This window comes from Papio anubis, chromosome 13, assembly GCF_008728515.1.
Source record: "Papio anubis isolate 15944 chromosome 13, Panubis1.0, whole genome shotgun sequence".
Taxonomy (NCBI): domain Eukaryota; kingdom Metazoa; phylum Chordata; class Mammalia; order Primates; family Cercopithecidae; genus Papio; species Papio anubis.
This window is the reverse complement of record NC_044988.1, coordinates 25,243,020-25,265,814: the sequence shown is the minus strand read 5'-3', so window position 1 is coordinate 25,265,814 and position 22,795 is coordinate 25,243,020. Positions and strand designations below refer to the sequence as shown.

General features: G+C 41.9%; 1 pseudogene; it reads right to left on the bottom strand.

The window, feature by feature from the left end:
* Nucleotides 1–383: 383 nt before the first annotated feature.
* Nucleotides 384–1,598, bottom strand: LOC101008468 (annotated as a pseudogene).
* Nucleotides 1,599–22,795: the final 21,197 nt, after the last annotated feature.

The following is a 22,795-nucleotide window of genomic DNA, read 5'->3' as shown; positions in this document are numbered from 1 at the left end:
TCTATACTAAAAATACAAAAATCAGCTGGGCGTGGTGGCACCTGCCTGTAGTCCCAGCTACTTGGGAGGCTGAGGCAGGAGAATCACTTGAACCTGGGAGGTGGAGGGAGGTGGAGGTTGCAGTGAGGTTGCACTGCACTCTAGCCTGGCTACAGAGTGAAACTCCGTCTCAAAAATAAAATAAAATGAAATAAAATAAAATAAATAAATATCAAGGTGCCAGCAGATTCAGCATCCGGTGAGGACCCAGTCCCTGCTTGTTGACAACTGCCTTCTCATTACATATTCACATGGCAGAGAAAGGAAGTTTTTGGGTCTCCTCCTCTTCTTCTTTTACTTTCTTTTTCTTTTTCTTTTCTTTTCTTTTTTTTTTTTTTTTTACTACACAAAGAACTTTATTAAGCCTTGTTTCAAACTTTATTCCCAGGTTTCTTTGGTTTAATTAGTTGCAAAGAATGAACTGTGTATAAGCAAAAACTGAAAAGAGCTGCAGTGTCCAAGGGGCTTGGGCTTAAAGATATTAGAAATCTAGATTTTATCAGGTCCATAAACAAACATTTCTTATAAAATAGCAGCTCCCAGTAACTTCTTCAAGTTTTATCTTAAGAAGTTGACTCAGTTCTGTTTACCTCATTCCTGGAAGCCTCATCCAAATTGTCCACAAGCTCTGGAACTTCATCATCATCATCGTCTCCAGTAGCAAGTGATGCTTTTCCACCTGCAGATTGTTTGGGCAGAGCTTCACCCAGTCTCCTTAAACCAGTCGGACTGTCTGCACCAAGCTGGTTTAAGAGCTGGATAGCATTTCTGTTAGCTGCTTTGTCTCAGCATGGCCTATAATGGCGAAAGTGTTCACTGCCAGAGATATCTGAACCTTAGGGTGGTTAAAGTGGATCACTGTTCCTTGGTTTGTAAACATATTCACCTCTTCAATGCCAGAGATATTGTTTACCCCTCACTTCTTTAAGGAGAACTGAAGTTTTTGATCATCTGCTGTGGCTGCTCTATGAACCACCTTCTTTCTGTGAGCAGTTCCTTTCCCACCAATGCGCATTCGTGCCTGCAGTTTGGGGAGTTTTTCCTGGTTCATGATCATTTCTTTCATCATGTCGGAACGGATAAGGGGCCGCGCGGGGGACTAGGATTGATCCTCAGGGGGTCTCGGGTGGACCAGCTGAAGGATTAAGCGCACACATGCTGGAACGCAAGATGGCAGGTCTTTCTATTCTTAAAAACGTATTAATCCCATCATGGGGGCTCTACATCCGTCACCTCATCTAAATAGAATGACCTCCCAAAGGCTCACTTTCTAATACCATCACACTATGGGTTTAGGGCTTCAACATATGAGTGAGGGGGAGCACGTGAGCATTCAGTCCATAAGACAGGGATATGTGTTTTGCCGCTTATTATGTGTGTGACCATGGTCATGTCACTTAACCTTAGTTTTCTCATCTACAAAATGAGTCATATTTTATAATCTCATACAGCTCATGTGAAGATGAAATGGGATAACTTTTTTTTTTTTTTGAGATGGAGTTTCGCTCTTGTCGCCCAGGCTGGAGTGCAGTGGCATGATCTCTGCTCACTGCAACCTCCACCTCCGAGGTTCAAGCAATTGTCCTCCTCAGCCTCCAAAGTAGCTGGGATTACAGGAGCGTGCCACCACGCCTAGCTAATTTTATATTGTTTTAGTAGAGATGGAGTTTCACCATGTCGGCCAGGCTGGTCTCCAATTCCTGACCTCAAGTGATCTGCCCTCCTCGGCCTCCCAAAGTGTTGGGATTACAGGGGTGAGCCACCACACCTAGCCGAAATGGGTAACATTTCTAAAGTGTTTGATGATGCCTTTTGTGTAGACAGCTATCATTAGGATACTTCTCTGAGAACAAAGTGTTAGTCACTCTTTACGGTTCTTCAGTATCATGGTGGTCAGATGGTTTGGAAGAGCATGCTGTCAGTAGGACTCAATGGAACATGAAACTATTAATTGTGTCCACAAGGCACCCTACTTGGAAAGGTGATTTGTCGGCACTGAATCCATCTACACTTGCTAGTTTCTGATGAGCATTAGGGATGTAGTCAGGGATTCACACAGTGCTAACTGACCAGCAAGTAGGTAAAAGTCGTGGACTTTGTTTCATTTTTATCACATTCTTACCTCCCAAGGATACTAGAGTCCAGAGACCTGATGCAAGAGCTTTAATTCTAGGGTCCTTCTGCTTCCAAGATAGGGGGTAGTGAATGGGCTTCCGATGTACTCTTGCAAATGAACTTTTCCTGTAGAGAAGCTTAGAGTGTCCTCAGAGTCTCAAAGGGGGTCTGTGACCCAGCAGACATTACAAGCCTCTAACCATAAAGAAATGTCTAGTCTTTTCCACAGCATCCTCCTCATCTAAATTTCTTTTGACCTGTACTTTTTAATTAAAATTTTTATTTCTCTTCCCTAGGAAAAGATTAAATTTTTTGGGATACTCACAATCTAAAATTGAACAAATAAATATATGTACTTTTTTTTCTGGAAGAGTTGTTAATTAAGAAACAGAGAAGAGCTATCTGTAAGTTAGAAAATAATGAAAGAAAGGGAAGCTGCAGTCATTTTCCACAATTTTAATATTGCAATGTAACCTGAACATCCTTGGCCTTCACAGCCAGTGGGTGTAAACAAGGTCACAGGAACATTAGTAAAACCTGAATTTAGCATCCTCATTATCCCTTCCTGACATATGTAGGACCCCAGCTCATCTCTAATTTCATGGATGTTTCACTTGTGCTCAGGAACAAGTCCATACATGTTCTAATTTTGTATCACTACTGAAGTTCATTACTAGGAGCCATTGTATTGTGGTTCTTCGACATAGCCACTGTGGCCAGGATCTCCAGTGGGAATGCTACTTCCTGGCTCTTCTGCTCCACTGCTGTGCTGAGATTCCTGCCAGATGCCATCCTGTGCTGTGCAGAGACTGGGGACATGCTCGTCTCTTCTCTAAGCAGCAATTTGGCACCTAAGCTCCGTAGTGCTATTGTGTACGCAGTTTGTTTTTATTTATTTGTTTATTTTTGAGACAGAGTCTCATTCTGTCACCCAGGCTGAAATGCAATGGTGCAATCTCGGCTCACTGCAACCTCCATCTCACAGGTTTAAGTGATTCTCCTGCCTCAGCCTCCTGAGTAGCTGGGATTACAGGCACCCACCACCATGCCTGGTTAATTTTTTTTTTTTTTGGAGATGGAGTGTCACCCTGTTGCCCAGGCTGGAGTGCAGTGGCTTGATCTCGGCTCATTGCAACCTCCATCTCCCAGGTTCAAGCGATTCTCCTGCCTCAGCCTCCTGATTAGCTGGGATTACAGGCACATGCCACCACTCCTGGCCAATTTTTGTATTTTTAGTAGAGATGGGGTTTCACCATGTTGGTCAGGCTGGTCTCAAACTCCCGACCTCAGGTGATCTGCCTGCCTTGGCCTCTGAAAGTGCTGGGATTACAGGCGTGAGCCACCGTGCCTGGCCTATGCAGTTTGTCTCGTAAGCCTCTTGTCATAATGCTTTTGGTTTCATTTATAACCCCTGCTTCTCGACAGGGTGTCCCTGAGCGTTGGATAATGGACACTTTTCTATCCTTCTTTTCCACATCTTTCTTTTCTCTGGTTCAGATTACTATGCAAAACCACCTTGCCTTTCTTTCTTTTTTCTTTTTTTTTTTGAGACGGAGTCTCGCTCTGTCGCCCAGGCTGGAGCGCAGTGGCGCGATCTCCGCTCACTGCAAGCTCCGCCCGCTGGGTTCACGCCATTCTCCTGCCTCAGCCTCCTGAGTACCTGGGACTACAGGCGCCTGCCTCCAGGCCCAGCTAATTTTTTTGTATTTTTAGTAGAGGCGGGGTTTCACCGTGTTTGCCAGGATGGTCTCCATCTCCTGACCTCGTGATCTGCCCGCCTCAGCCTCCCAAAGTGCTGGGATTACAGGCGTGAGCCACCGTGCCCGGCGTTTTTTTGTTTGTTTGTTTTTGTTTTTGTTTTTGTTTTTTTTTGAGACTGAGTCTTGTTTTCTCACCCAGGTTGGAGTGCAGTGGCACAATCTCGGCTCACTGCAACCTCCACCTCCGGGGTTCAAGTGATTCTCCTGCCTTAGCCTCCCCAGTAGCTGGGATTACAGTCACCTGCAACTACACCCGGTTAATTTGTGTACTTTTATTAGAGATGGGATTTCACCGTGTTAGCCAGGATGGTCTCGATCTCCTGACCTCAGGTGATCCTCCCGCCTCGGCCTCCCAAAGTGCTGGGATTATAGGCTTGAGCCACTGTGCCCGGCCACCATGCCTTCTTTTTTGCGGGGGTGGGGTAGGTAAATTCTGCATGTACAGTAATGAATGCAAATAAATCTGCGAGGCTGGAAATCTGTGGAAGTTACCAAAAGGTTAATGAAGTGCCTAAGCTAAGCATAGGCACTTCATTAAACTTTTAATAATAGTAATAATAAATGTTTTATGTCCATTGGAATTCTTTGGGCTGAAAGTAATAAAATATTTAATTTATAATGTCTTAAGCAATAATGGCATTAATGTCCCTTCTGCTCCAAAATATTAGGGCTCTGGATAAATGTCCAATGTAAGACTTTGTCTGTTTTATTTATTAATGTATTCCCCAAGGTCTAGAAGACCTGGCGATAGTAAATACCTGCTGAATGGACAAATGAATGCCTTTTCCACTCTCCTAACTTTTCACTCACAAGCATGACACGACTGCAGCTGCTCTATTATGTTATCATAAGGCAATGACCAGAGCAAGAATAAAGGGTGCTCAAGATAGAGTACTCTATCCACACGTATCTTTGTTAGCAGGGAGAAAAATCTTTCTGAGAAGACATCAGCAGACTTCTCCTTTTCATTGCCCAGAAATGGAACGTCAGCTCACCCTGAGACCACTCAACATATGAAGAATATGAGATTGTTATAATTGACTTCAGTCAGTCTTGATTCATTTGAGGTGACTGGGTACTACTCTGCAGCCCAAACCAAATCAGGGCCCTGCTAGCAAGAAAGAAGAGAATGGTGGGGACCAACAGGTGTCTGCTACACCCTTTCCAACATTCCCAGCCCCAGTTTTCACATTTGTTGCATTTCCTCCCTTGTAGCACACTTTGGTCATTGGAACAAAATAATTGGCTGTGTCCTCATTTTTTACCTCATTTTTTAAGAGTCTTTCATAGAAAAGTTAGCAGAATATCTGGCCTGCATATTATTTAAATGAAGGGAAAGCTTAGCAGTTCAGAACATCATCATCTCTGAAACTAAAGTATATTTAGGCTGGGCGTGGTAGATCACGCCTGTAATCCCAACACTTTGGGAGGCTGAGGCTGGCGGATCACCTGAGGTCAGGAGTTCGAGACCAGCCTGGCCAACATGGGGAAACCCCGTGTCTACTAAAATTACAAAAATTAGCTGGCATGGTGGCGAGCTCCAGTACTTCCAGCTACTCGGGAGACTGAGGCATGAGAATCTCTTGAACCCCGGAGGCGGGAGGTTGCAGTGAGTGGAGATGGTGCCACTGCACTCCAGCCTGGGGAATGGTGCAAGACCCTATCTCTGAATAAAGAAATAGGTAAGTAAATACATAAAGTATATTGAAAGACTCCAAGTTGCCAGTTGAACATTACACTACAATTCAAATTTTTCGTTAATTCTGGCTGACCTCCCTCATACCTAGCCCACGTTTTTAAGACATATGGATTGAGAAGTCTGTATTCAAAAGTTCTTCCCCCCGCCCCCGTGGGATGCTTGAGTAGATACCGTTGAATTGACGTTCTATTAATACTCTAGAAATGGGCCAGCTCATTCCCTCTTTAATCCAAGTTCATAAAGCAACCTGTGTACCTAGAAAAGAAATCCTTACATGATTAAATTAAAATTAATTAGACTTTTAGACACAGTGGGTGGTTTTAGCTGCGTCATGCAACATTTTGAAGAAAGAGCTTCTGTAGACATAGACATAGAGACATCAAGGAGGCATTAAAAAAATGCAGGTGCAAAATGAAGAAATAAACTGTACCCTAAGAGCTCTTGTCCGTCAAGAACATGCAGCTTTACATTCTAGGGACACAAGGTACTCTTTCTCAACCTAAGGAATAGTCATGTATAATTTCCCCCAGACAGCATGAACTTCCAGATGCCTAGTCCTCTTAGGGGTTCAGAATGAAAAATCACTGGTATTAATAAAAGGCCTCCTGTCAGTAAAAGGTTATTAGAGAGTAACTTGGGAGCACTTTCCTCTGGAAGAGTGAATTCAGAGCCATTAGAATCCCCAGAACTAGTTAACTGAGGGCATTTTAACTGTCGTTGACGAGACAAAATGGCAGTCATGCTGGGCTCCAATCACTGTTGGCCACCATGGAAACCATCTCTGAGAACTGGCTTCCAGCTGCTTACATTTCACATCCTGGTGACCTCAGGACAAACACAGGAGCATTTTTATGTTATTTTAAATCTTCAAATGCAGGCAGCTTCAGACAGAGTCTCAAGATTAATTGGAAATATTTGGACAGTCAGGAAGTGGTAAAGTTGTAGAAATTAGTAGGCTCTTGAATTCAGAGGTATATCCTTTTACATCTTAGCTCTCAGTCATCTTGGATAAATTATTATTATTATTATTATTATTATTTGAGACAGAGTTTCACTGTTGTTGCCCAGGTTGGAGTGCAATGGCATGATCTTGGCTCACCACAACTTCCGCCTACCGAGTTCAAGCAATTCTCCTGTCTCAGCCTCCTGAGTAGCTGGGATTACAGGCATGTGCCACCATGCCCAGCTAATTTTGTATTTTTAGTAGAGATGGGATTTCTCCGTGTTGGTCAGGCTGGTCTTGAACTCCTGACCTCAGGTGATCTGCCCTCCTCGGCCTACCAAGTGTTGGGATTACAGGTGTGAGCCATCGCGCCTAGCCTTGGATAAATTATTTAACAATTCATTGAATCACTGTTTCCTCCCCCATGAAATGTGGATGAGAATGCTTATGTGGTTATTTTCTAGGGATTAAATGCAGTAAAAAGAAGGAGCCAAAACATGGTAGGTACTCAATAATTATTCTTTATCTCCTACCCTTTCCTTTCCTCCAGCCTCTTCTCCACTCCTTCCCTCTTCCTGGCATTCCTGCAACTCCTTCTTTCTCAGAAAGCTAACATACTTAGGCCAATTAGCTTTCTTTCTCAGAGGGCTACCATATGTAGGCCAGTAAACCTACTATATGTAGGCCCAATTCATTGATCAATTTTTGGGTACCTACTAAGCACCAGGCACTCTGCTAAATATGTGAGCTACACAGTGAAAAAGGTAAGGTCTTGGCAGGGAGGCTTTTGTGTAAACAAATGTAGCATAATGATTTATTGATATTCTTGTGCTGTGCTATAACTTAACAGGCAAATTTAAATCGTGAAATGTTTTTGTCACAAAATGCTCAAAAAGTCAGACCTGAGCTTACAGGGCTAAACTTCACCTTCCTTCTTAAGAGGACTTTGCTTTCAAAATCCAGGCTTAGTGGTACAAAAACCTATATTGTCTGGCACAGGAAGTGCTCCAAAGTTTGAAGAAGAGGGCAGCAGCCCAACTCAGAAGAATTGGACTCCCCAACACTATGAGGAGAGAGAGTGGTGGTTCCACCAGAGGTGAGGACCTGCTTTCTGCTCTCATACACCACCCCAAAGAGGGATGCCTAGAGAATCCATACTGAGTACCACCGCCCAGTCCCAGGGGCTTAATGGGACAGAGAGAGAGTGTGTGCCCTGTACAGAGGCAAGTTTATTTTTGATGGACTTGGGGTATCACAGGAACTACCACTATGGCCTTAACCCACCCTGTGGATTGAGCAAGTAGGAGTTTGTGTATGATCTACAGGGAGGAGCAGGGGAGAAAGGCCCTGAAAATTAAGTGGCATTTTATGTCCTCCCAGTGCTGGTTGGGGCAGGCTGTGGAAAAACCAAGCCATAATTAATTGGATTAAAAAAGTTAAGAAGTCTGTTCTGTTCTTGTGCACTCAAGGGTTATGGAACAGCTTAAGCCATTCTCAAAAAACCACTGTCCAGTGTTGCTTGACCCAGTTAAAACCACCCACTGTGTCTAACAGTTTCTGACTAGTTTCAATCCAATGATGCAAGGATTTCTTTTCTGAGGTGCACAGGTTACATTATGAACCTGGACTGAAAGGGAATGAGTTGAGCCACTCTAGAGTATTAACAGAATGTTAATGCAGTGGCACTTACTCAGGCACCCTCCTGAAAAAAAGAACTTTTTGAATGTAGACTTGTCAATCCACATGTCTTAAAAACATGGGCTAGGTATGAAGGAGATCAGCTAAAATTAAGAAAAAATCTGAATTGTACTGTAATGGACAAGAAAGAATACTTGTTATTTAAAATATGCATCAAAGAAACACAATTCATTTGGTCTAAAGTATTTCCAAGTCAAAATTCATCTAAGTCTGCTTTAATTTGTGGAAACTATGCCTTATTGGTTGTTAAGATCCCTAATTTATACTTAAAAAATAATACCCCAAAAATTTAAAATAAAGACAATTATCCTAAGTAAATTGATCCTAAGTAAACTGCTGATCTTGAGTATTAATTTAACAAAATCAGAAACTTGTACAAATGTAAATCAAAACTCAACAAGATTGAGCTGCTGAAAAATTGGGGAGGGGGAATGCAAATGATCAGACCTTCCACAGATAACAGCAATAGCTACTATTTTCATATGCCGAGGTTTTACCCACAACATAATGGTAAGAGGCAATAACTATTGGGCCGGGCACGGTGGCTCACGCCTGTAATCCCAGCACTTTGGGAGGCTGAGGTGGGCAGGTCACAAGGTCAGGGAATCAAGACCATCCTGGCTAACACAGTGAAACCCTGTCTCTACTGAAAATACAAAAAATTATCCGGGCATCGTGGCACATGCCTGTAGTCCCAGCTACTCGGGAGGCTTAGGCAGGAGAATTGCTTGAACCTGGGAGGCAGAGGTTGCAGTGAGCCAAGATTGCACCACTGCACTCCAGCCTGGGTGACAGAGTAAGACTACGTCTCAAAAAAAGAAAAAAGAAAAAACACAATAACGTTTACCCTAACTTTTCAGTTAAGTAACAGAGTTTGCAGAGGTGAAGCAACTAGCCCCAAGCCACATAGCTAGTTAGTGACAGAACCGAGGGTCAAGCTGAGATTGGCTTGGTTGTAGAAACTTGGCTCCTCATTCCCAGTTTATACTGCTTTCATTTGAGTGCTTAGAGGGATTTTAGAATTGACCTAGTCCAGTGTTTCTCAGACTCAAGCCCTTTTAAGAAAAACAATCCATGTGGATTCTCAGTGTTGACATAAATTGTTTTTATTATAAGAGGCTTAAAGATTTACAAAATATGGGCTGGGCGTGGTGGCTTATGCCTGTAATCCCAGCACTTCGGGAGGCTGAAGCGAGCCGATCACCTGAGGTCGGGAGTTTGAGACCAGCCTGATCAACATGGAGAAACCTGTCTCTACTAAAAATATTAAAAATTAGCTGGGTATGGTGGTGGGTGCCTATAATCACAGCTGCTCGGGAGGCTGAGGCAGGAGAATCACTTGAACCTGGGAGGCAGAGGTTGCAGTGAGCCGAGATTGTGCCATTGCACTCCAGCCTGGACAACAAGAAGGAAACTCCGTCTCAAAAAAAAAAATTTACAAAACATGTTCCTTATTTTGTTCTGTATTTCCCATATAAGCATCAAGTCAAAGTAAATTACAATAAAATACGAAGCGCCTTACAATGCCTACTGACCACATGCCACATGGCTAAATGACTCTACCTCTATGAAGGTTCCCCGGCCTTTTTTTTTTCTTTTCTTTTTTCTTTTTTGAGATGGAGTCTTGCTCTGTCACCCACTGGAAGGTAGTGGCACGATCTCGGCTCACTGCAACCTCTACCTCCCGAGTTCAAGCAATTCTCCTGCCTCAGCCTCCCGAGTAGCTGGGCTACAGGCGTGCACCACTACGCCCAGTTAATTTTTGTATTTTTAGTAGAGATGGGTTTCACTACGTTGGTTGGCCAGGCTGGTCTCAATCTCTTGACCTTATGATCCAACCGCCTTGGCCTCCCAAAGTGCTGGGATTACAGGCCTGAGCCACGGTGCCCGGCCTCTCCAGCTTTACTATCTTCAATGATCTCTGACTTTTCAGAACGCTTATCTTATATAGAACTAAAAACATATTCACATCATTATTTATTTTATGAGTATATGACTTGTTTAATTAAATGGATTCTTATCCAGAGTCTGTAGGAATTTTTCACTTCACAAAGAAATAAAGAAAATAGACAGAATATTAAGGTTTTAAAAAAGGTTTAATTAATTCAACCTTTGATTTTTTTTTCCTGAGTGTATGTCTTTTCCATTTTTTAATGTTAAAATGACCTTTATAAAATGATAATTTGAGAAATGCAGAACAATCTCTCTCTCCCCATCTCCCAATGAAGAGACTGAATTCAGAGAGGTGAAGTAATGTTGCCAAGGGTAAGTTCAAAGTCAAGTGCATCAGTCAGCCTTATGCAGTAGGGTGGCTTTGATTTCAAGGTGGTAGTCATGGTTCTAGACATCACAAGGAGACATGCCAGTGTTTGACAACATGAGAAGAGATGATCTCTTGCTGTGTTCAGCTTTTGTAAAAGGGAGGAAATCTTTCCCAGAGGACATCCAGTGGACTTCTCCCTCATCTCACTGGTTAAAATGTGTCACATGTTGAGAACCAGCCCAATCACTGTGGCAAAATGAGTGGGGCGTCCGCCTCCCAGTTGGCTAGGAGGTACCACTGAGTCGGGTTGAGAGTTTCTTTCTTTGAGGGATAGATAATGGAACAAAAGCAGGTTCTGCAAGCACAAAAGAATGGAGGAAATGGTTGTCAATAAACAGTCACTGAGGTCAGCTACTCCGGGATAATTCTAGGGGTCTTTGTGCTGCACAAAATATTGGCTTAAGGAATAAATAGAAGTAAAAATATATATGTAGGAGAAAGATATTAAGAATGTAAATTCAGGCCGGTCGCGGTGGCTCAAGCCTGTAATCCCAGCACTTTGGGAGGCCGAGGCGGGCGGATCACAAGGTCAGGAGGATCGAGACCATCCTTGCTAACACGGTGAAACCCCGCCTCTACTAAAAATACAAAAAATTACCCGGGCGTCATGTTGGGCGCCTGTGGTCCCAGCTACTGGGGAGGCTGAGGCAGGAGAATGGCTTAAACCCGGGAGGCGGAGCTTGCAGTGAGCTGAGATCCGGCCACTGCACTCCAGCCCGGGCTACCGAGCAAGACTCCGTCTCAAAAAAAAAAAAAAAAAAAAAAAAAAAACAAAGAGAGAGAGAGAATGTAAATTCAGGCATTCAAAGAAATAAAATTAATTCCTTATTTCTTTCTTTAGAACCACTAAATACCTGGATAATTTATGATAATGTCCACTCGAATGTACTGTATAAAAATTTCTTCCTCGTTCGTCCTTATAGTGCTATAAAGGCAAGTGAACTCTGTCAACTAACACTATAAATATATTTTTATCACGATATTGATTATTTCAACTCTATCTCTAAAGAGCTGTGGAAATGTAATAGAAAAGAAAAATAAAGCGCTAGGAGACGCATAGAAAAGCCAAACAATTGCGCAGATTTTTAACCAGCATTTTTCCCCAAAATATGTCAGAGCAGTATAAATATATGAAAAAAAGTTCCGTTTCATCAGTAATCACAGAAATGCAAATTACCCTGAGAAACATTTTCATCCATCAAACTGGCAATTTTTTTTCTTAAGCTTAGCATTGAAGTTGATGAGCATGTAAAGAAATAGGCAGTCTCATATACTGATGGTGAGAATGCACTTCCTGTAGTCTTTCTGGTTTCCATTTTAACGTTGTGTGACAAAGGATTACTTTACTTTCTGCCTGCTTTCCTACACCTCAGGATCATTTAGTACAGGGACTGTATTTGTCCCACCTGAGTATTCCTAGTGCCAAGACCACTGATAATTCAATAAATATATAATTAACTTTTACGTATTTGTTGAATGGTCACTAAATATTTGTGAAATTGATATGCAAATGATTAAAAAAGAAAACATAGTCTTTAACCCAGCATTAAGGTTTCTAGGAATACAAATGAAAAATATAAGAGTTACATGCCAAAAATTATCTATAAAGATATTATCCTATTGTAAGTTGTAATATCAACTAGGAAAAAAATGTCAGTGGAGGAAATAATGTTTAGCAATAAAGGATTAACTTTCTAAATGTTAGCATATTCAGGCCAGGGGCGGTGGCTCACTATGGGAGGTGGCACTTTGGGAGGCTGAGACTGGCAGATTCCATGAGCTCAGGAATTGGACACTAGCCCGGCCAACATGACAAAACCCCATCTCTACTAAAAATACAAAAATTAGCTGGACGTGGTGGCTCATGCCTGTTGTCCTAGCTGCTCCAGAGTCTGAGTGGGAGGATCACTTGGAGAAGTCGAGGCTACAGTGAGCTGTGATCAGGCCATTCATTGCACTTAAGCCTGGATGACGGAATGAGACCCTGTCTCAAAAAAAATTTCAAAATTATCCCTTTTGTTAAATACATGGATATGTGTAAATGTTTGGAAAAATGCTGAAAGAATATATAACAAAATGTGAACAATCATTATTTCACTATAATGAGAAGGTAACTGATTTTTAAAATGTTTTTCTACTCTTAATATGTGTTGTTTTGGGGATAAGAAAGAGAATAAATTTTCTTTTAACTGCGATTTGGAAAAAAATTATTTTCATTTGATTACTCCTAATCAAATGTCATTATTTATTTTGGCAAATAATGATGGCTTGAGCAAGGTATACACTTTATTAAACAAAGTAAGCACAGAGAACCAATTAGTCATATTTTTTATGACAGACTGTGGGATGTTTTCCCTCTGTGATTTCTGCAGAAAAGATATACGTTTTGAAATGATACTTAAAGATTATTAAAAAGAGTCACATTTCTGTGTAAATTGTGGAACCACATCTCTTAGAGCTCACCTTCAAAATATAATCTATTGTATCTAAAGTTAATCTTTAACCTTGTATAGCCCATAAGCAAGAACAGGAACTTAATGTCTTTAAAAGCTGCTTGTCTGCTTCTCTCTCCTTGCCAGTGCTATTTAAAGATCAGTGTAAGTGCACTTATCAATAGGATGTATGAGTCATATCAGTAATTACAAACTACAGCAATAATTTTCCCAAAGAGATGCAGCATTCTTGTTTTGTTGTTGTTGTTGTTGTTGTTGTTTTGTTTTGTTTTTTTTTGAGATAGAATCTCCCTCTGCCACCTGGGCTGGAGTGCAGTGGCACGATCTTGGCTCACTGCAACCTCTGCCTTCTGGGTTCAAGTGATTCTCCTGCCTCAGCCTCCCCAAGTAGCTGGGACTACATGCTTGCGCCACCACACCCAGCTAATTTTTAAAAAATATTTTTAGTAGAGACGAGGTTTCACCATGTTGGCCAGGCTGGTCTCGAACTCTTGACCTCTCCTTTATCTTCAGCGTCTTACTTCAACCACAGGCATTTCAATATCCTCTTGAGTAGCATATAAATAGCATTAATAAAATGGCAACTCCCAGTTACTAAGCATTTAGTTCGTACCAAACATGGTACTAAAGCCTCTTAAGTATATTAACTTATTTTCTCAACCTCTTTTTAAGGTTGATGTTGTTTTCTACATTACACACATGAGGGAAATGAAACTCCAAAAGGTTAAGCACCAACCAAGATTATGCAACATGTGTGTGGCAAAGCAGGGGTTCAAACCAAACTCTGAGCATGAGATTCTATCTTGGCCGGGCGCAGTGGCTCATGCCTGTAATCCCAGCACTTTGGGAAGCCAAAGCGGGTGGATCACCTGAGGTCAGGAGTTCAAGACCAGCCTGGCTAACATGGTGAAACTCCGTATCTATTAAAAATATAAAAATTAGTTGGGCATGGTGGCAGGTGCCTGTAATCCCAGCTACTCGGGAGGCTGAGGCAGGAGAATCACTCGAACCCAGGAGGCAGAGGTTGCAATGAGCTGATATCATGTCATTGCATTCCAGCCTGGGCGACAAGAACAAAACTCAGTCTCAAAAAAAAGAAAAAAAAAAAAAAAAAAAGATTCTACTTTAATCATTGTGTTATTCTGCCCTTGTTTGTCTCCAAAAAGCTCTTTCTTTAACCCAATCATTATCTCTCTGCCTCATGATAGACAAATTTCCTGAAAGACTCGTATATACTTGCTATCTCCACTTCACTTTGCACACCCCAACCCATGGAAGCTTGGCATACACTCAACGGCATCACTGAAACTGCTCTGGGCAACATCACCAATTACCTTCTCATTTCTAACGTGAAAGAATCAGTCCCTTTCATAACTTGACTTAAAACAGCCACTGACTCTGTTGACAACCCTCTCCTTGAAACATTGCCTTCCACGGACTTTCATGAAATACCACGTTGCTAGTTTTTCTCCTACTTTATGAATCTCTGAGGTTGATGTTTGCTTCTTTTTCTCTGTCTACCCCTTATGTGTTGAGATAGACCAGACCTGCCTTAGGTCTCCTCTTCTGATTACAGGTACTGTCCTGGGATTTCATCCACTCGTACAACTTTACTTCCATTTGCTGATCAAGCCCACAATTCTCTCTGGAGCTCAGGTCTGTATGCTGACTTTCAGACATGAAAATCTTCTGCCTAACTGACATCTGATTTTACATGTCTCACACGCATGGGGGCAGAGCAGTGAAATGTTGAGGGCATCTTATTTAGACTCAGATCGCTGGGCTCAATTCTTGGCATGACCACATAGAACGATGCGTCTCTGGGCTCTGGGCATTCATCTCTTTGAACTTTCCTTTCCTCAACTGTAAAATGGAGAAAATAATCATTATTATTTGATAGGGGCATTCTAAGCATTAAATGAAAGAATGCATGGAAAGTACTTGGCACAATGGCTTGCACATAGAAAGTTCTCTGTTAAATGCAGCCTATTATTAATATTATAACTCTGCAACTTCATGGAATGGAGAGTAACATATGTAATGGAACACACTGTGTACACAAGATTACTCTTTGTCTTCCTCTTGCACTTCTTTATCTCTTATTTTCATTGCTTTTGAAAAAAGTGTATACATTTACACACACACACACACACACCCCTGATAGAAACAAAAGAGTTTATAATGGGATCAAGAGTAATCCTTTCCATCCATCTTTACAGTCTTTCTTTTTCACTGATGACAATGGACTCAGGTGCCTCCCCCATGTCTTCAAGATTATCCAGCCTTTCTATCATTTCCCTTTTTTGTAGTGGCTACTTTCTAGAATCTTTACTCTCCTGCTCCAAAGATAAGCTCTGCCCAGCAGGTGACAGTGGGGAGAAGAATCCACTTTGACATTTGGGGAGATGTTCATGATCTTTCAGAAAGCTTCTTGAAATGTTTTTAAGTTCTGAGTTTATATTTTCGAATCTTTCTTTTCTTTGACTGTGTATTCGTATTTTAAGAAGGCACCTTCTTGATCTCACCAAAGCAGTATTTATAATTTTTTTAGAAGTTCTCTTTTGTTCCATAATTACTTATCTTTCGTCAAGGCAGTTATTCTTCTTGCTTATCTCCCATGGTTGAGAATACTTCCCACTCTCAGAGCCCCTCTCCTCTCCTCTCCTCTCCTCTCCTCTCCTCTCCTCCCCTCCCCTCCCCTACCCTCCCCTCCCCTCTCCTTCCTTTCCTCTCCTTTCCTCTCCTTTCCTTTCTTTCTTTTTTTTAGATGGAGTTTCTTTCTTGTTGCCCAGGCTGGAGTGCAATGGCATGATCTCGGCTCACTGCAACCTCTGCCTCCCAGGTTCAAGTGATTCTCCTGCCTTTGCCTCCCGAATAGTTGGGAATACAGGCATGCACCACCACGCCTGGCTAATTTTGTATTTTTAGTAGAGACAGGGTTTCTCCATGTTGCTCAGGCTGGTCTCGAACTTCCGACCTCAGGTCATCCACCCACCTCGGCCCCCCAAAGTGCTGGGATTATAGGCCTGAGCCACCACACCCAACCCAGAGCTGTTTTCTTTACTTGCTTTTCATGTGCTGTTTTGAAATAGACCTTGTGCAGTCTCTAAATAAACATAATGAAACAAAGTATTCATTTAATTAAAATTGCATCAAGAAACTGTTTTGTGTGAAAAACTCTGATTAAACAGAAGAAGTCCAAAGACAGTGAGAAGCCAGTGAGGATACATTTAAAAATCCAAGGCCATGCTGCCATTAGGTGAGTGGAACACTTGAGAACTATTGTACCATAGTTATGCAGAGAGGAAAACAAGGACCAAGATCTACTAGGACATACCAAAAAGGCCAACCTCTAGCATCAGGATAAAAGAAAAGAAAACATGAAAAAGAAAAGAACTTTTCCAGGCTATGTAGTAGAAACCACCAATGCCCTTTACCTCTTTATTCTTATCAGCCATGGCACCTTCCTTGTAGCTACAAGAGCTATTAAGAGCAGTATCAAAGAAAGCAAAGTGTTAAATATCAGAGAAGTTTCTGTTGCACTCCATTTTATAACGCAGAAGACACTTTATAAATTGCAAACGCCTCAGTATTTTATGTGTCACCATGAAAGCAAAAATTGCTGCTACTCAAACTATAATATGCCATTGATCATAATTTACACTCAGATTTCAGTGATGTTAAAATGTGAGACATATGTCTTTAGAAGCAATGAGAACCAGTGGAATTTAGTATGTGTTCTGTTTGTCTTGATTGTGGAGAAGATCACCCCAAAAAGGGCTTTAATTTTTAAAAGATTGTTGAGAAGTCTTTGTGGAAAGCACCTAGTTGTTGGCACCTGTCAAACAGGCTGCCTTCCTACTTACAGTAGTTACAAGGTGTATGACCTCCATTAAATAAACTCCTTGAAGGAGTTTTTTATTTTTATTTTTTTTAAATCTCTAAAATGAAGACAGTAATGCTTAACGTGTTGTTATATGATGGAGGTGGCTAATGGGTTATGGGAATAACAAAGCAGGCACCCACTCCAGCATAAAGCTAGGAGAGAGTCCATGAAGACTTTAGAATGAAATTGATTCTTGTGTGAGTTGAGTTGTTAAGGGTAAGTATAGAGTTTAATTAGGTAAAGGATATGGGGGAAATGATCCAGGCAGATAAAAGTCCCTGAACAAACACTTGGGGGTGGGGTTCCAATTTTTTCATCTGCTATCCTCACCTCCTGTCCTTATTCACAACTTTACCTTAACCCATAACCTCTATTCCATGTTATATATACCCTGGGATGTGTATCCATGGAAGAGGACGCACTAGCAGCTGTCATGTGTCAGGCATTTGAGAAATAAGGGAAGAATAGTCATCACAAGGACGGTGCAATTGGCTGGCTGTGGTTAAGTTCCATTGATGCCCTGGGAAAAGGTAGCAAAGAGCTGAGACTGATCAATCAGCAATTAAATAAATGCTAAGTGGGAAGGCCAGAGGGCCTCCCTGGAAACATACCAAGAGACTCTCATCTCTTAAATTTGGAGGGAAAGGGGTTCAAATAGGAAGATCTGGGACAGGATTTAATTGTAAGAGTAGCTGAAGTGGGTCTGTTATGCCAATAGCATTGGGAAAATTGAACACTGACACAGGGAAGGGCGTGTCTGTGTTGATGCCCCTCCCTGCCATGAATCTTCAGTCTTCAGATTGCCCTTGTGTTGACCCATGCACACACAATGTAGTATATGTTTGTGTGTGTGTGTTTGTGTATTCCTTTTAATGAAAACAGATCTTATGCAAATAAAGTCACTACCATACCATTGCTGGTTATTTTAAATTTTATTATGCAGGTCATCTGCCCCTCCATCATTAAGTGAGAAAATGATGTTATATGCTTTGTTTTAATATTCTAGTACCCTATTTATTATGGATCAAAAACTAAAAAGGAGAGAGGGAAAGAGGGGAAAGGAAAGCGAGGAGCAAGCTAGAGGGAAAGAAAAAGGAGGGAAGGAGAGAGTAGGGAGAATGATTGGATTAAAAATAAAGAAAAGAAGAACTGTATTTTTACAAAATTTTACACAAATTGCTGTTCATTAATAGTATACTTCAAGGTAATTCATATAAGTTGTTCACTAAGAGGGACTTGCATTCTAATATCAGTAAACAATCAAAAGTAGTGTATCTCGAATCTGACTATAATCAAAATCACTGCAGAAATTAAAAAGTATATGTATGTGGATTTCTCCCCATACTTACTGAATCAGAATCTCTGGGAATGGGAGCCAATAATATATATTTTTATAATGCTCTCAGTTGATTCTGATGTTCAGTCTTTTTTTTTTTTTTTTTTTTTTTGAGACAGAGTCTCGCTCTGTCACCCAGGCTGGAGTACAGTGGCACGATCTTGGCTCACTGCAACCTCCAACTCCTGGGTTCAAGTGATTCTCCTGCCTCAGCCTCCTGAGTAGCTGAGATTACAGGTTTGAGCCACCACGCCTGGCTAATTTTTGTATTTTTAGTGCAGATGGGGTTTCACCGTGGTGGTCAGGCTGGTCTTGAACTCCTGACCTCACGATCCACCCACCTTGGCCTCCCAAAGTGCTAGGATTACAGGCGTGAGCCATCACGCCCGACCCTGATGATCAGCCTTATTTGGAAACAACTGGTGAGCAGGGTTTTAACCTCCTATATAATAAAACAGTCATTACCTTCTTTAGAACAAATGAATACTGTTTTTAAGGCTGCCGACATTTTATGTTTGAATCCTGGATGATTTGGGAGAGAGGACTCAAAGGACTCTTTATTAATGGCATTGATCTAGATAAAGACTACATTTACCAGTCTCCTTTGCAGTGAAGTGTGGTCATGTGCCTAAGTTCTGACCAATTGGATGACAGTGGAAATGAAGTATGCAAACTGCAGTCTTGCCTTTGAAGCATTGGTTTCCAATCGCCTCTGTTCCGTGGGCTTCTTTGGCAGCCTGGAGAAGCCAGAGAAGGATCGATCCTTCCTTCCTTCCTTCCTTCCTTCCTTCCTTCCTTCCTTCCTTCCCTCCCTCCCTCCCTCCCTCCCTCCCTCCCTCCCTCCTTCCTTCCTTCCTTCCTTCCTTCCTTCCTTCCTTCCTTCCTTCCTTCCTCCGTCCCTCCCTCCCTCCCTTCCTTTCTTGCTTCCTTCCTTTTCTTCCTTATTCCCTCCCTCCCTCTCTCTCTCTTTCTTTCTTGTTCTTTGACAGGGTCTCGCTCTGTCACTCAGGTTGGAGTGCAGTGGCACAATCACGACTCACTGCAACCTTGACTTCCCCAGGCTCAAGTGATCCTCCTGCCTCAGCCTCCCAAAGTGCTGGGATTACAGGCATGAGCCACTATGCTTGGCTGATTCTTTCTTAAAAATAACATTTTATAGGCATAAAATAAAATCACATACTTAGAATTAAAAATGAGACCAACTATATATTGTTATCAAAATATTAAAAGAATAAATTAATGATATAGTGCTATCAATATTTACCAGCACATTCAACAACAAGATTTAGCAGCAGGTCAATGGCAGAATTATAGGTCACTTTGGTTTCTCTAGCTTCTAAAATTGAATGAGTCTTTTCCCCATGTTTTCTAGACCCCGAAAGTTCTAACTTTGTCCCCATGCACTCCAATGTCCTGATCCTCCCAGTTACTTATAAGGAAAATATATTATATAATATTACATAATGGATATGACTTTTCTATGATTTCAGAAGGTGAATGACAGGTTCAGGAATTTTGTTTGTTTGTTTGAGATGGAGTCTCGCTCTGTTGCCCAGTCTGGAGTGCAGTGGCATGATCTCGGCTCCCTGCAACCTCCACCTCATGTGTTCAGGTGATTCTTCTGCCTCAGCTTCCTGAGTAGCTAGGACTACAGGCGTGCACCACCACGCCCGGCTAATTTTTTGTAGTAGAGATGGGGTGTCACCATGTTGGCCAGGCTGGTCTCGAACTCCTGACCTCAAGCAATCCACCCACCACAGCCTCCCAAAGTGATGGGATTACAGACGTGAGCCACCGCACCTGGCCAGGAATGTTTTTAAATAAAGGCAGAATCCCTTGGAGTATTCTGACCTGGCTAAACGCGATATATTCTTTTTTTTTTTTTGAGACGGAGTGTCTCTCTGTCACCCAGGCTGGAGTACAGTGGCATGATCTCTGCTCACGACAACCTCCACCTCCCAGGTTCACGCCATTCTCCTCCTGAGTAGCTGGGACTACAGGCGGCCGCCACCACACCTGGCTAATTTTTTTGTATTTTTAGTAGAGACAGGGTTTCATCGTGTTAGCCAGGATAGTCTAAATCTCCTGACTTCGTGATCTGCCCGCCTCGGCCTCCCAAAGTGCTGGGATTACAGGCATGAGCCACTGCGACCGGCCGATATTTTCTTTACTATGGCTCCCAGTACTTAGTTTGTTCGTCTATCTGTTCATCCATCCATCCAACAGACATTTTTTGAGCATCTGCTATACACCAGAGACTGTGCTGGTTTAGCTAATAAATGTTAACGACTCACAGACTTGCCAGATGTTGAGTAGTAGCCATGAACTGTAGTGATAGACACATGGTATCTCAGCTTTACATCTGATTCATATGTGCTTGCCAACTGGAACAAGATAGGAGTTATAGGAACTAGGATGACAAGAACTGCAAAGGGAGACTGGGAACCTGGTTAGTTTTTTTTTTTTTTTTTTTTTTTTTTGATATGGGGTCTCTCCTGTTTCCCAACGGGAGAGGGGAGTGGGGGGGTGGTTTTTTTTTTTTTTTTTTTTTTTTTTTTTTTGAGACGGAGTCTCGCTCTGTCGCCCAGGCTGGAGTGCAGTGGCCGGATAGTTTTTTTTTGTTTTGTTTTTTTGAGACAGGGTCTCATTCTATCGTCCAGGCTGGAGTGCAGTGGTGTGATCTTGGCTCATTGCAACCTCTGCCTCCCGGGCTCAAGTGATTCTCCTGCCTCAGCCTCCCAAGTAGCTGGGACTACAGGCACCTGCCACCATGCCCAGCTAATTTTTGTAATTTTAGTAGAGATGGGTTTTCATCACGTTGGCCAGGCTGGTCTCGAATGCCTGACCTCAGGTGATCCACCCGCCTCAGACTCCCACAGTGTTGGGATTACAGGCGTGAGCCACTGTGCCCGGCCGAACCTGGTTAGTTTTTTTATCCCTATTCAGATTTGTCCTTTGACTGCCTGACCTTTTCTGAGAGTACCTGGTGCCATGCTTGAGCAAATTACTAGCCTGTGATAGATCAGCTCAGAGAGAAAAGACATAGCCATTCCTAGGTTACTTCCCAGATTCAAATATTCTCCATGACCCTCTTGCTCCAAACTTACCATCCATCAGGCTCAAAATTATTGGGAAACTTGTTGCATCCTAGATTTGTATTTACTTATGTCAGACTTGGCATGATCTTGTTCACACAGCATGACACTTGCTGTATGTAATGGACTACTAACTTGGAGTAGAGTAGAAATTATATTCTGTTTTTTAAAATAAGTATTTGAACTAGGTTGAATCAAAACCAGTTTTTAAAAAGTTTAAATTGCTTGATGGGAAAATAGATCCCTTCTGAAATGAAGAAACAAATAAACAAACCAAAACAGAACCAAAAGGATCTGAAAGAAATTCCTTCCTGGGGCCGGGCACAGTGGCTCACACCTGTAATCCCAGCACTTTGGGAGGCCGAGGCGGGCGGATCACGAGGTCAAGAGATTGAAACAATCCTGGCCAACAGAGTGAAACCTTGTCTCTTCTAAAAATACAAAAATTATCTGGATGTGGTGGTGCGTGCCTATAATCCCAGCTACTCAGGAGGCTGAGGCAGGAGAATCGCTTGAATCCAGGAGGTGGAGGTTGCAGTGAGCAGAAATCGCTCCACTGCACTCCGGCCTGGCGACAGAGCGAGACTCCGTCTCAACAAACAAAACAAAACAAAACAAAACAAAAAGAAAGAAAGAAAATCTTTCCTGGGATAATCAACAATATGTCTGTAGGTTTAGTTGGTCTTTCCTTTCAAGCTAGCCCTTGGATATTCTCTGATGTTTTCTGTCTGTCTTGTTGTGAGGATCGAATGAAATAATGCATGAGACTGGGTATTGACTCTACTCTTCTATGCAAAAATAAGGTGTTGACACTATGAACTGATGACCTAGGAAGTTGTTTCCTCCAAAAGAGACTACATTGTTTTCCACATTCAGTTTTTATGTATCTGTTTGTCTTTTACTTTCCGCTCGTTTGTTCTTTTTCTCATCAATTGGAGGCTGTAAACCATTTATTAGAGAGGACTTTGAAGTCTACCTTAATCACCGATTTTGCTTAGTGGTTTCATTTGAAGCAGACTTCCAGGTTTTCCTGTTTACTGGATTTTGTTTTCAGTTACCCACATCCTCACAGAGAAAGGGCTTATGATAAATGGCAAATTCTTTCATAACAGGATGAGATGAATACAAGTGGCAAAAAAGTAATCAGATTAAATGACGGTTGCGTGGCTGCTTGCAGACCTATTACTATCATATTTATAAAGCTATCTCCATATCTTAGTGAAAGTGGCAAATGTGTTTATTCACTATTCCGTGTTCTCTTCTATACTCCCCTCGTATTTCAAGTAAGTGATTCAAATAATGGAGTGAGAGAGTGTGGTGGGATGGGAATGTGTTGGGCAGCTTTCTTGTCATTCTTCTGAAAAATTTGTTTTACATTGGCAATATCTTTGCTAGTTATAATAGTAATAATGATAATGATAATGATTTTAAAATAACTACCATCATTT